Raw genomic sequence first — 13,503 nt, 5'->3', positions numbered from 1 at the left:
ATTTGCTTTTGTTTCAGCCGGCTCTTGTTTCCTTCTTTATAGGAACAAATTGCCTCGCTGCCCTCTGTCTCGGGGGTGTAGCTCATGTCGACTTCCGGCCACCGAGCGTGACGGACGTGCGATGACGGGCTCCGTTGGAGCAGCTACAGCGGACATGTCTGGCCGCGGAAACAGGGCTTTTGCCTCGGATGAAGAGTGTCAGGTGATTCTGCCTACCCTTCCTACAGGACGCGTTGTGTTAAACACCGGTTTTTTGCACGCTGATGTGCGGGCCCGTCCTCATCGGGTCGAAGATTTCAGGGATGCGCTGGCTCAGCTGATGCTGCTCCCAGAGGTTATCGCCTTGGGGGCGTATGGCATGAGCCATGTATGGGCTGTTACTTTCGCGAGTGCTGAGGCGGTGACGAAAATTCTTTCTGCCGGAGACCTGAAATTCAAGGACCGCCGCTGTCTCGTCATTGACCCGGCAAACCAGGACGTGCGCGTCAAGCTGCACTGGCTGCTGCACAACGTGCCCGACGAAGACGTGAGGGTAGCCTTTGCTCCGTACGGCAAGGTGAGCGAAGTCACCAAGGAGCGGTGGCGCGTCCAGGGTGTCGCCAGCAAGGAGAGAAGAAAGGGGAATTTTAATGAAAGCTGGAAGACCTCCCTCACGAAGTCAGGGTTGGCGGTGAGCTGGCTCTCGTGGTTGTACCGGGCAGAGCTCCGCTGTGTCTGCGCTGCCACGGTACTGGGCACATTCGCCGTGAGTGCAAGGTTCCACGATGCGGCGCCTGTCGTCGCTACGGGCACGAAGAAAGCAGCTGCGTACGCGCGTACGCGAGTGCTGCCGTCCCAGTCAACACTGACATTTCGTCCCAACTTGTCGTGGACGAGGCTGACGCGGAAGACGCTGCAGCACAGGCAGGGGACAGGGTGGAGTAGGAGAAATCCCCAGCTGTGTCCCCTCCGGAAGCATCCACAAGCGTAGAGGAGCCCAGCAGTAAGCGGTAGCAACAGGTAGCGCAGCCTGCAGAAGTCAAGGCGCCAACGGACGAAGTCTTGAGCAGTGGGGCGTCAGCTCCCGTCGTTCCCCAGCATGGTGACAGCATGGAAGTGCCACATGCATCAACCAGCAACCAAGCAGGGAAGCGACCGCACGAGCACAGTGCGAGTGGAGAGCCCAAAGTGAGCGAAGGCGACGAGCCACCGCAGAAGACTGTTGGTGTCAGGTGACCGACGTTGAAATCGCGGCCGAATGTACAGGCCGATCAACGAGCGGCGGCTAAGCCGCCGCCTTAGTTGGAGTGAGCGCCCTGTGAGTGGTTTCTGTGGGCGTGAGATGGCCTTTTTCGGTGACGGACTGCATGGGCTGATTTTGCAGTCCATACGCAAGAGGCCCTTGTGCAAAAGACGTTGGATTACCGCCACCGCACCCATCGAACACCTTAGACTAGGCAAGTCACCCGCACCGTCGCCTTGTGTCCCGAGGTATGCGCCATATGGCTCTTGTACCTAAACTAGATGGCTCCTACACCTCTTAGAGCGTTGCGCATTGCAACAATTAATGTCAGGGGACTGGCTTCCAAGAAGCGTCAGTACCAACTGTTCGTTGTTCGGCTGTTCGTTGATAATGACCTAGACATAATAGCCGTACAGGAGACGAAAGTCGAAAGACAGGAACAGGCGGACCTTATGGTGCAGCCTTTTACGGCACGCTACAATGTTTGTGTGTGCCATTCTTCTGGCACATCGGGCGGTTGTGCTGTATTTATTAGGAATTCTCTGGGGATTGTCGAGCAGAATTTAACTGTGTGTCAAACTGGCCGTTTGGTTGTAGTGGATTTTTTTTATTGCAATTTGCTATGGAGAGTCATATGCGTGTATGCTCCTAACAGGGAGAACGAGCGCAAGGAATTTTTTGAGCGCGTTGAACCATATGTGTGCTGTGAGCGGTTAATTGTGCTTTTGGGCGACTTTAACTGCGTTTTTAAAGCAGAAGATAGAATTACAAAAAGACTCCTTCGTGACAAAAGTGCGGAATTGTTGAATTCGATTGTGCAAGAAAATGGTTTAGATGATGTTGCTGAAGTTCTTTCGGTAGCGCCGCATTTTACTCACTTCCAGGGTGAAAGTCACGCGAGACTTGACAGAGCGTATGTGTCGCTTGATCTGATTCCTTTGTGCAATAGCTACGAGGTAAAACACATGTCTTTTACCGACCACAGCTTAGTTACGTTTACCCTGGGGAACAAAGACAAGAAATCTCGTTTCTCGTGGGACCTGTGGAAGTTTAACGCACAGTTACTCGAGGATGAACGCTTTGGCATTAAAGTTAATGAATGCATTAAAGCATTGCTATCAGCAGAGCCTGGGAACTGGGTAATTAGGTGGGAAGATTTCAAACAGCAAGTGAAAATAAACGCGATTGAAAGGGCAAGCATTATATGCCACGATAAACGTGTTAAACAAAGAGAACTACATTGCCAACTTGGCTTGCTCGTAAGCCTGGAAAGTTCCCAGCCGGGAAGATATAAGAAAGAGATAAGAGATACAAAAAGTAAACTTGAGATTATCGAAAAAGATAAGTATACAGCTGCCATGATACGGGCACGTGCTGAACGTCTCTGGCTTGACCAAGTACGCTCCAAATGCAGTGGATGAAAGGACAGTTTTTTTTTCAGAGCCTAAAAAAAGTACTTAATTTGTGAGAAATCCCTGATCGTCATGGGTGACTTCAATTGCGTCATGAGAGGGTGTGATAAAACCAGTGCACGGGCGTTTAGGGACAGAAGCACTGAGGCACTCTCAGAGGTTATAGCGACGTGCAACCTCGATGATGTGGCGGAATGTTTAGAAGGCGAGCGTTGTGCGAGGTTCACACATTTTCAGCGGTCAAGCCGTGCACGGCTAGATCGCATTTATGTGTCGCCGGATGTTATTTCTAAATGCAGTACCTACAGTGTAGTACCGGTATCATTTTCTGATCATTGTTTAGTGGAGTATGGGATAGGGACAAAGAAAAGAGGAAATCAGTTTTCTTGGGAGATGTGGAAATTAAATAATAAGCTCATTACAGAGGACATCTTTAGCAGGAAAGTAAATGAAGAAATCGGCAAATTACAGCCGGGCGGGGAACTGAAAGTATGGCAGTAGTGGGAACTTTGCAAACAACAAATAAAGATAGCAGCGATCGAAAGGTCAAGCTGTATACGACAAAAGAAGCGTGAGGAAGAAAAGTTTAAATCTTTACTGGCTCGACTTCTCGAAAAAGAAAGCGAGGAGCCTGGAAAATGGATCGACGACATTAGAAAAATAAAGCACAAAATTGAACTCTTCGAAGAAGAACGCTATCGTGGCGCGCTTGTGCGGGCTAGGGCGCAAGATGTAGCAGCTGGGGAGACAACGTCAAAACGAGCGCTAGGAATTGAAAAAGCGCATGCTCAGCGAAACCACATTGAGAAGATTGATTGGGGTGGGGCGTTATCTGGAGAAAGCGGTCATATCCAGCAGGCATTTCTTCAATATTATCAGGTGCTGTTTGCAAAGCAAGAAGTGGATGTGAGCGCATTCAAGGAAAAGTTTCTTGGCGCTTTATCACGATTAGATGACGAACAGAAAGAAAGATTGGAGCTGTCGATAACTGCGTCAGAAGTCGAGCATGCGATAGAATATTTGAACCTTGGGAAAGCACCTGGACCTGATGGATTAAGTGCGGCTTTTTACAAAGCATATAAACACGAAATAGTGCCAGTACTGATAGCAGTGTATAATGAAGCCTACAAAGTAAATGAATTGCCTCCGTCTTACGGTACATCCCACACATTATTAATTCCTAAATATGATGAAGCAGAAAAGTCACAACAGGTCACAGCATATCGCCCTATCACACTCACAAACTTAGATTATAAAGTTTTCATGAAGATTTTAGCCCGTAGAATACAGTCAGTTATTCAAGATATAGTCGGTCCTCACCAGACGTGTGGGATCAAGGGACGCTCCATTGTCACTAATATTCATAGAACGAGGTGTGTGCTTGAATGTTGTGATCATACAAATAGCGGTGTAGCAATACTTCAGCTTGATCTTGAGAAAGCATTTGATTGAGTTCCGCACGACATCCTGTTCTGCATACTCGACCATGTAAATGCAGAGTCCATTATTCGCGAGGGAATGGCCTTGGCGTACCGGAGCTGCACGACAAGACTAATTGTAAATAAGAGTTTGGGGGCCCCCATCGTCCTGCAGCGTTCGGTGCGCCAGGGTTGTCCCCTTAGCCCCCTTCTATTCTGCATTTACATCGAAGCGTTGTGTTTGAATATCATGAAAAATAAAAAAAATTCGTGGCTTCCAGCTTCAGGCGGCAGAAGTTAAGCTGCAGGCCTATGCGGATGATGTGGCAGTGTTCACAGTGAATCTGAAAGGTGTAACCGAGGCCGTGGCATGTGTAAAAGAATTCACCAAAGTCACGGGCAGTAAAGTGAATTGGTCAAAGTCCCTGGGGTTTTGGCACAGAGAATGGCCAACGAAGCCCGACAATTTTGCGAACATGTCCTGGGTGACGACCCCAGTAAAGTACTTGGGCGTCCCACTAGACGGTTATCGCGATAGCGAACCGTACTGGAGAGAACAGACGCAAGCCATGCGTGAAAAGGTTGAGAGGTGGAAAGAGCAACAGCTGTCAATTTTCGCAAGGGCCACAGTGTGTAATCTGTTTTTTATGTCTAGGTTGTGGTACGTGATGCAAGTGTTGCATTGTGCAAGGATGAACGTACAGAGATTGTACCGGATATTTGCCGTTTTTGTATGGGCTGCAGGCTGGGAACGATGCAGCCGGACGAATTTGTTTATGCGGGTCAAGGACGGTGGCCTCAGTCTGGGGCACTTATTTCTGCGGCAGGTCGTAAGCAGATTTTTTTTTGTGCGTGATGTCAGGGATCCGTTTATGCGCATTGTGTGCCAGTTAAGGCTTGGAAATGCACTGCCGGATTTTGTTGTCTTAACCGAAAATTTGTCGGGACGTATTTTTGGTTACTTTAGAGAGGTTGTCGCGAGTGTTCGATTCCTATCTGTTCGGTTTTCGAATGAGTATTTGTCTTCTGTTAGCAGAAAGAAGTTGTATAGGGATTTGTGCGATATAGTTCTTCCACAACCTATGTACAGGGCCATATACAGTGGAGGCCTGGGACGCGACGTACTTAAGCGTGTGAAGGCGATGCAGGTGCCGCCAGGTGCAAAAACATTCTTCTTTAAGTTACATACCGGAACACTACCAGTGAAGAAATTTTTGGAGGTGAAGCATTTATTTCTACCTTGGGGATCACATTGTTTAATCTGTAAACAACCGGAGACAATAGACCACGTTTTTTGCATTGTTGGGAAGGGGTATACTTCTGGGACATCTTGCAAAGGACATTAAAAAAGGAATTTCCGCTAGACTCTCATGGAATACGGTACTTGCCTGTAGATAGTGAGGATGGGACACCATTCGACCTTATTATGCTAATGGGACTCCACTGTGTTTGGCGCTCCAGAATGGCAGGATATCATTGCGATCCTGATGCAGGGGCCAGCACGGATCTATTTTCAGGAGTGTATGTATAAGTTAACTGAAATTCAGAAAATCGCTCCTGAAGTTCCCTAGTGGCTCGAAAGAGTAGAACCATTGGTGGCGCTTAGAGAGTTTTGAGTTTTAATATGACGAAGCCACAACCCACCAGGTGGATAGTGTGAAGTATTGTTCATTGTGCCCTGTAAGTGTATTTGTGTATTGTGGTTCTTGCCGAAGTCAGGCAATAAAGAAAAAAAAGGGGGGGGGGGGCGTAGCTCAGTGGCAGAGCATTCGACTGCAGATCGAGAGGTCCCCGGTTCAAAACCGGGTGCCCCCTTTGTGGATTCGCTTTTGTTTCAGCCGGCTTTCTTGTTTTCTTCTTTATATGAATGATTTGCCTCGCTGCCATCTGTCTCGGGGGCGTAGCTCAAGGGCATTCGACTTCCGGCCACCAAGCGTGACGGACGTGCGATGACGGGCTCCGTTGGAGCAGCTACAGCGGCCATGTCTGGCTGCGGAAACAGGGCTTTTGCCTCGGATGAAGAATATCAGGTGATTCTGCCTACCCTTCCTACAGGACGTGCTGTGTTAAACACAGTTTTTTTGCACGCTGACGAGCGGGCCCGTCCTTATCGGGTCGATGATTTCAGGGATGCGCTGGCTCAGCTGATGCTGCTCCCTGAAGTTATCGCCTTCGGGGCGTACCGCATGAGCCATGTATGGGCTGTTACTTTCGCGAGTGCTGAGGCGGTGACGAAAATTCTCTCTGCCGGCGAACTGAAAGTCAAGGACCGCCGCTGTCTCGTCATCGACCCGGCAAACCAGGACGTCCGCGTCAAGCTGCACTGGCTGCTGCACAACGTGCCCGACGAAGACGTAAGGGTAGCCTTTGCTCCGTACGGCAAGGTGAGCGAAGTCACCAAGGAGCGGTGGCGCGTCCAGGGTGTCGCCAGCAAGGGGTCGACGACACGCTTGGTTTCATAGAAAATGAATCCTGGCGTGAAGCTGGAAGACCTCCCTCACGAAGTCAGGGTTGGCGGTGAGCTGGCTCTCGTGGTTGTGCCGGGCAGAGCTCCGCTGTGTCTGCGCTGCCAAGGTACTGGGCACATTCGCCGTGAGTGCAAGGTTCCACGATGCGGCGCCTGTCGTCGCTACGGGCACGAAGAAAGCAGCTGCGTACGCACGTACGCGAGTGCTGCCGTCCCAGTCAACACTGACATTTCGTCCCAACTTGTCGTGGACGAGGCTGACGCGGAAGACGCTGCAGCAGAGGCAGGGGACAGGGTGGAGAAGGAGAAATCCCCAGCTGTGTCCCCTCCGGAAGCATCCACAAGCGTAGAGGAGCCCAGCAGTAAGCGGTAGCAACAGGTAGCGCAGCCTGCAGAAGTAAAGGTGTCAACGGAAAATGTCTTGGGCAGTGGGGCGTCAGCTCCCGTCGTTTCCCAGCATGGTGACAGCATGGAAATGTCACATGCATCAACCAGCAACCAAGCAGGGAAGCGACCGCACGAGCACAGTGCGAATGGAGAGCCCAAAGTGAGCGAAGGCTACGAGCCACCGCAGAAGACTGTTGGTGTCAGGTGACCGACGTTGAAACGGCGACCGAATGTAGAGGCCGAATGTACAGGATAGAATTACAAAAAGACTCCTTTATCTGCAAAAACACACTTTATCTGCATGGTGATGTTCGTGTTAGGCCCTTTCGGGTCGAGGATTTTCGTGATGCGCTGGCTGGTACGCTCCCTGACGTGGTGGCTTTGGGGGCGTACCAAATCAATCACGTTTGGGCTGTGACTTTCAAGACCGCTGAACGAGCCAAGAGGCTTCTCGCCTTCAAGGAACTGAAAGTGAAAGGAAGGCGGTGTCTTATCATCGATCCGGAAGACCAACAAGTCAAGCTACGGCTCCACTGGATGCTGGAAGGCGTGGCCAATGACGACATCCGGACGGCTTTTGCTGCGTTCGGGAAGGTAACCGAAGTTACCCGGGAACGGTGGCGCGTCCAAGGCGTCCACGACAAGGGTTCTACAACACGAACTGTGCTCCTAAAACTGAAACCTGGTTTGAAGGTCGACGATCTGCCTCACCAGGAACGTGTCGCCGGGGAGTTGGCCCTTGTTGTGGCGCCTGGGCGACCGATGCAGTGCTTGCGCGGTTATGGCACGGGCCACGTTCGGCGAGAATGTAAAGTGCCCCGGTGTTCGAAATGCAGGCGTTGCGGCCGCGCCGACATTGACTGCGTCCGCACATACGCAGTGGCAACCGGGCTGGCAATGGGAGTCGACACGACGGAGCACATTATGGACGTCGCCGAGACAGAAGAGGCGGCAAAGGGAACCGACGTGACGACGAAACCGGCGGTGACGACGGAGTCTTCTGGGCACCCGAGCAGCGACGGAAACATGGCCAGCGGCGGTGGGAAGGAACCGGAGACGGGAATTCCTGCTGGAACAAATGAAGGGTCGCCCAGAGACGGGACCAGTCATCCGTCTAAAAATGTCGACCAGCCACCGACCAGCGAGGAACAGATGGACCAGAGCAGCGACCGTGTGACTACCGTCGCCGCCCATGCCAAGCGACCTCACGCCCTGGCCGACAACGAAGGGGACAAGCCCGCAGCTGGCGGCGTTGAGGAGCCGCCAGCAAAAACAGTCCAGTCCAGGCGATCAACACTCAGGCCAACGCCCAGCCTTGCGGCAGGCAAGCGGGTCGCCGAGAAGGCGCCTCCACTCCCTCCGCAGCAAAACCAGGCATCCGCTCCTGACGGCTCCGGTGGTGGCAACGGCGTCTAGCTTCGTGCTAGACGTGAAAGGTGAGCACGGTGCTCTCGGCGTCATCATAAGTTTTAAATATGGCTTCTGCAACCTCCTTTACTTTTGCAACGCTCAATGTCAGAGGTTTTGCCGCTAAGAGGAAGCAGAGCCAAGTGCACCGCATTTTAACGGATCATAATATCGATCTGCTTGCTATTCAGGAAACGAAAGTGGAAGGGGAGCAAGACACCGAGAGCATCGTGCAACGTTTTACGACAAGATTCTATGCGGTCCAGAGCCATGCCGTCGGCACAGCTGCGGGATGCATTGTGTTTATAAAAAAGCTGCCTAGCCTCGAGGTGCAGACGTACATATCGTGCCCTTCGGGTCGTTGTGAAGTGGTGGATTTTGCTTTCGCCCGCTCTGAATGGCGACTAATTTGCGTTTACGCACCTAACCTGGGCGAGGATAGGGTAGCCTTTTTTGAGAGCATTCAGCGTTTCTTAAGCACTGAAAAACACCTGATATTGTTGGGAGATTTTAATTGTGTCTTGAGCGCGGCTGACAAAACCAGCACGCGGTCCCACCGCGATGAAAGCACCGAACTTCTCCGTCGCTTGATCGATAAGTATGCATTGGACTGAATGTGTGGTATATAAGCGCGGCATGATGTTCACGCACTTCCAACGAAGTAGCCATGCCCGCCTTGATAGAATATATTTATCGGTCGACCTGTCGCCAAAGTGTCACAGCTCCGATGTTGTTCCTGCAACTTTCTCGGACCACTGCTTGGTGAAATGTAGCATAGGCGCGGTAAAACGCAAAAACTCTTTGCAGTGGGACCTCTGGAAATTAAACAATAAGCTGCTGAAAGACGAAGTTTTCACCGGGTTTGCAGCACAGGAAATTAATAAAATAACCGTTAATGGCAATCGGGCAGCTGGAGAAGAATGAGAAAGTTGCAAACAGCAGATAAAAGTGTATGCAATAATAGAAAGGGCCAGCTGCATACGTTTTTCAAGAAAGGTTAAGCGAGGCACATTTGAAGTCCTTACTGTACAAGTTATTAGCTCGGGAATGCAAGGCACCGGGTGTTTTCAGTGAAGACGTCAGAAAAACCAAACAAAAGCTAGAAACGATAGAGGAAGAGCGATATCACAGTGCACTTGTGCGCGCGAGGGCTGAGCAATTCTCCGCGAGCGAAACACCCACAAAACGGGCGTTAGGAATGGAAAGGGCGCACGCTCGGCGAAACCATGTCGCGGAAATTCAATGGGGCGGTGCCACTGCATCTGACGACGACCGCATAGCAAAGGCTTTTTTTGATTACTATCAAGCGCTTTCACTTTGAGGCATGTAGACATGGGAAGATTTAAGGACATATTTTTAGGGGCCATGCCACGTATTGATGACGCAGACAGAATAAGATTAGAGCTGCCAATTAGCGAACAAGTGGAACAGGCTATTCATAAATTAAACTCAGGAAAGTATCCGGGGCTTACCGGCCTGAGCGCGGCTTTTTATAAAGCTTTCAAGAAGGAACTTGCACCGCTCCTCTCATTGGTATTTAATGAAGCGTATGAGTTGCATGCTCTGCCTACATCATATGCATCCTCGCATACTGTGTTCATACCAAAAACCGTTCAAACAGAAGAACTCAGACAGGTAACATTATACAGGCCCATAGCCCTCACAAATGTAGACTACAAAATTTATGTGAAGGTTCTTGCAGGCCGGCTACAGACCGTAATGTATAAAATACTCGGACCTCAGTTACACAAGGTCAATGTTAGTTCCTTACTTTGTAGCCTGAATGCGAGGATCGCTAGCTCCATACGAAGCGATTGTGATACATGGGGTCGTATCACCTCAGTTTTTATAAACACAGTCGCACGTACGCAGTTTATCCCCACGACTAAACACGGGGCCGCGGCAGTGGCTGAGCTCTGACGTTATGCGCTGCGAATCTGCTGCCCTCCTCCGGTTACCGCGAACGCGCATTCACGCGCGGCACCGGCGGGCGTAGTCGGGCTGGCGCGGCTCCTCGCGCGGCGGCGGCGGCGAACTCTGACGTCATGCGCCCCGCACTTGCTGCTCCTCTCTGGTTTCGCGCATGCACACTATCGGCCTCCCAGGCTCAGGGTGAAATGCTGGATTGTGCGCGCAGTAAAATCTTTATGCACGTTTAGGTTATAATCACCATCTTTCCGATCCGCAGCCAAGCGTGCTAACGACTACGCTACTTTTTTGTTTCTTGCATGAATAAAAACATCAGTAATATATCGTAGTTGCCATGCCCCTTGGCAGACAACTGTGTCTAATGAACTTTCATTAAAACAAGTTGGTACATCATTCTCAATACATCATCCGCATAGTCCTGCTGCTTCAGGACTTCTCTTAATTTATACATATGTTCAACAAAATATTCCCATACCGATCGTGCATCCAAGTCACAATGTCTAGCAGCCATTCTACTCCTACAAATGCTGTGAAGGCCCAATAACATAATCTGGTCATACTGTGCAACATCACTTTCAGTGGTCAGGTAGTGAATTCCGCGCGGTGTCAATGGCAAGTCTTTGCAAAAGGGGTTCTGTGCAAAACATCCCAGTAGAACACCGCATCCCAACACCCCAGGAACACGTGTTCTACCGTCTCTGGCTTTATGCTGCACAAGAGACAGTTTGGGCCCCAAGGAACAAAAAGGCCCTTTTCCTATAGCCATATTTTATTTTAGGGTTCCTGTATGCAATTTGAAAAAGAATGTTCTGACGCCAGGTGCAACAGTCATCTTCTTAACTTGCCTGGGAACGTCTTTTCCAAGGCCTTCACAGTATAAGGTTCTGTGCAGTGGAGCTGGAAACAACTGTTCAACAAGATCCATGTATAGTCGCTTCGGCGTTACACTCGCTAAATACTCTAGCGAGAACCGCACTTGCAAAAACCTGAACGACCAGACTACCTCTCGCACGAAGCGAGACACTGTGTACCTCCGAGCATTGTACGAAGAGAAGAGACTATGAATTCTGGAAGTGCATTAGATAACATGGTTTGTTTGAATGTTCGCAGGAAGACGTCATTTTGGTCACGCAAGAAGCAAAACCTTGAAACCACCTGCCGTACATATAGATGCATAAGAGATAGTCCTCCGACCCTTACTCTCCAGAAGTGATTATCCCTGAGAATTCGTTCCCAATTGGACGCCCAAATGAAGACAGGAAAAACCAGATGGAACCTTTGGATATTGTTTCGTGCACAATATAATACCTGAAGTAAATACATGATCCTTCCAACAAGAAAGTTGTTACATACAGTTGCACGCGTGAAAATGGAAAGATTACAGCCCATCCACCCTTTCGTCCTGTCCCGCATTTCTTCCGCTTTTTTATTCCAGTAACTGGTATTAAATGATAGTCTGACATGACTATCATCTCTAAACCCTAAGGCCCCAGGAAGGGTGACTGTGCCTGCATCGACAACGGGATGGATACCATCATTCTTTGTATTAGGTGTTCTATTGTTTCTACAGATTGACCACACACAGAGCATGTGTCATCTTTGTTAAATTTCTTTTTTGTAGCTGCGCGTTCTACGACATCCTGACCTAGCTTCAAAGAGTAGGGCACTGCCTCTTGAGTTATCATAAAACGCTTCCTTCCTGATCTGCCTTTTCCATTATCGATATAGTTCTACACTGTGCTTCTTTAATGAATCTATCCAATTTTTACCTTCCGCTTTTTTAACCTGTCGTTTAATGCTCTTTCTTTCTCCGTCCTCGTGTTTGACATACACACTGGTTAGCTTCCTAAATCTTTTGCGCCTGTGTGAGTCAACGCTCGTTGTGTATAGGTATTTAAATACCTGAGCTGCCCACCTGTTATCGTCCAATTTCCTCAGGCGTTCTTCGCATAGTACTTTACACTGAGCTTCCCGTGCTTCGTACGATACCTAGCCCATATCCCTCTGTACTGCTTCGTTTGTGGTCTTCCCGTGGGCACCTAGTGCTAATCTTCCAACAGCTCTCTAACTTACTTCTAATCTCGACTGAACTTCTGCCCACAAGCACAGAACCGCAATCCCGAAAGTAAGCTCCGGCACCAATATTCATTTCCAAATACCTCTCAGTACTTCATATTTGTCGTACCTCCATAATGATTTATGTTTCATTACCCCGGCATATCTTCGCCCTTTTGCTATGAGAGACTGTTCGTGTTTTTCCGTGTACATCTGCCCTTCGTTTTCCAATACCCCGAGATATTTATATGCGGCCACTCAGGGTATTTAATGGTCTTGTATTGTAAGCTCCTGATCAGTTGTATTGTTGAAAATCATCTCACCTGACTTAGTTGCGCTATAACTGAAGCCTATACTGTATCCTTCGTCTCCACAGCAATTAACCGGAGTTTGCAAATCTTCCTGGCTATCTGCTAACAGTGCAATATCCCCTTCCCCCCTTCCGCCTAATGTGTGCGACAGATTATAGCCTAGATTGCTTCATTGTAGCCTTCTTTCTATATTTATCATAAAAGCATGAAGAACAGCGGTGATAGAGGACAACCTTGCCTTAATCCTTTATGTACCTTGGCAGTTGTTGTACTCTTAATTCCTTCCCAAGTTATTTCAACTTTATTTTCTCGATTTATTTCCTTTAGAAATCAATTACCTCATGACCGATGCCTTCATCTTTTAATGAATATGTTCCACAGAACCCCGCAGGGGGGCGCCTGCAGCTTGCAGGCGTCGCGACGGTGAGCGGCGACACCGCGGGTTCCCGAGCATCCGCAGGGACATCCCCGCAAGGGGATGATGGTGAACTGTGCATCACCACGGACCCGAGCACCCGCGCCTCGCCGTGCGTGGCATCGCCGTGTCCGGGGAAAAGGGGATCCTGGTGGTTGAGCTGATGCCGAGCGTTTGGACCCCTAAGGCCCCTTGGCGGAGGCAACACACCACTTTGGCCCCAGCTTCCTGCAGACGGCACCTCCGGCCTGACCCGACCGGGGGGAATCGGCAGTCGCCTTTTCCTATCCTCCCCTTCATCTTTAACTTTCCTATCTCTGTCTCACAACTCTCCTATGTCCTACTCGCTTCTTGGTTTTTCCTTTTTTCCTGGCGGCGAGGGTTAACTTTGTGTGACCAACTACCCTGAGTTGCGTCATATTTGGTTATAGTTGAGGTGTACAGCTGGCGTGGGCAGGACTTGCTATCAAGTTCCTGTCC

At 49.8% G+C, this 13,503-nt stretch overlaps 1 non-coding gene across 1 annotated transcript; it reads left to right on the top strand.

The window, feature by feature from the left end:
- Nucleotides 1–5,795: 5,795 nt before the first annotated feature.
- TRNAC-GCA (transfer RNA cysteine (anticodon GCA)) lies at nucleotides 5,796–5,867 on the top strand. Its single transcript has one exon. It is a non-coding gene; the product is annotated as a tRNA-Cys (tRNA).
- The last annotated feature ends 7,636 nt before the right edge of the window (nucleotides 5,868–13,503 follow it).

This window comes from Amblyomma americanum, chromosome 1 (genome assembly GCF_052857255.1).
Source record: "Amblyomma americanum isolate KBUSLIRL-KWMA chromosome 1, ASM5285725v1, whole genome shotgun sequence".
NCBI classification, from domain to species: Eukaryota; Metazoa; Arthropoda; class Arachnida; order Ixodida; family Ixodidae; genus Amblyomma; species Amblyomma americanum.
Note: the sequence above shows the minus strand (reverse complement) of the source record. Positions and strands in the feature narration are given on the sequence as shown.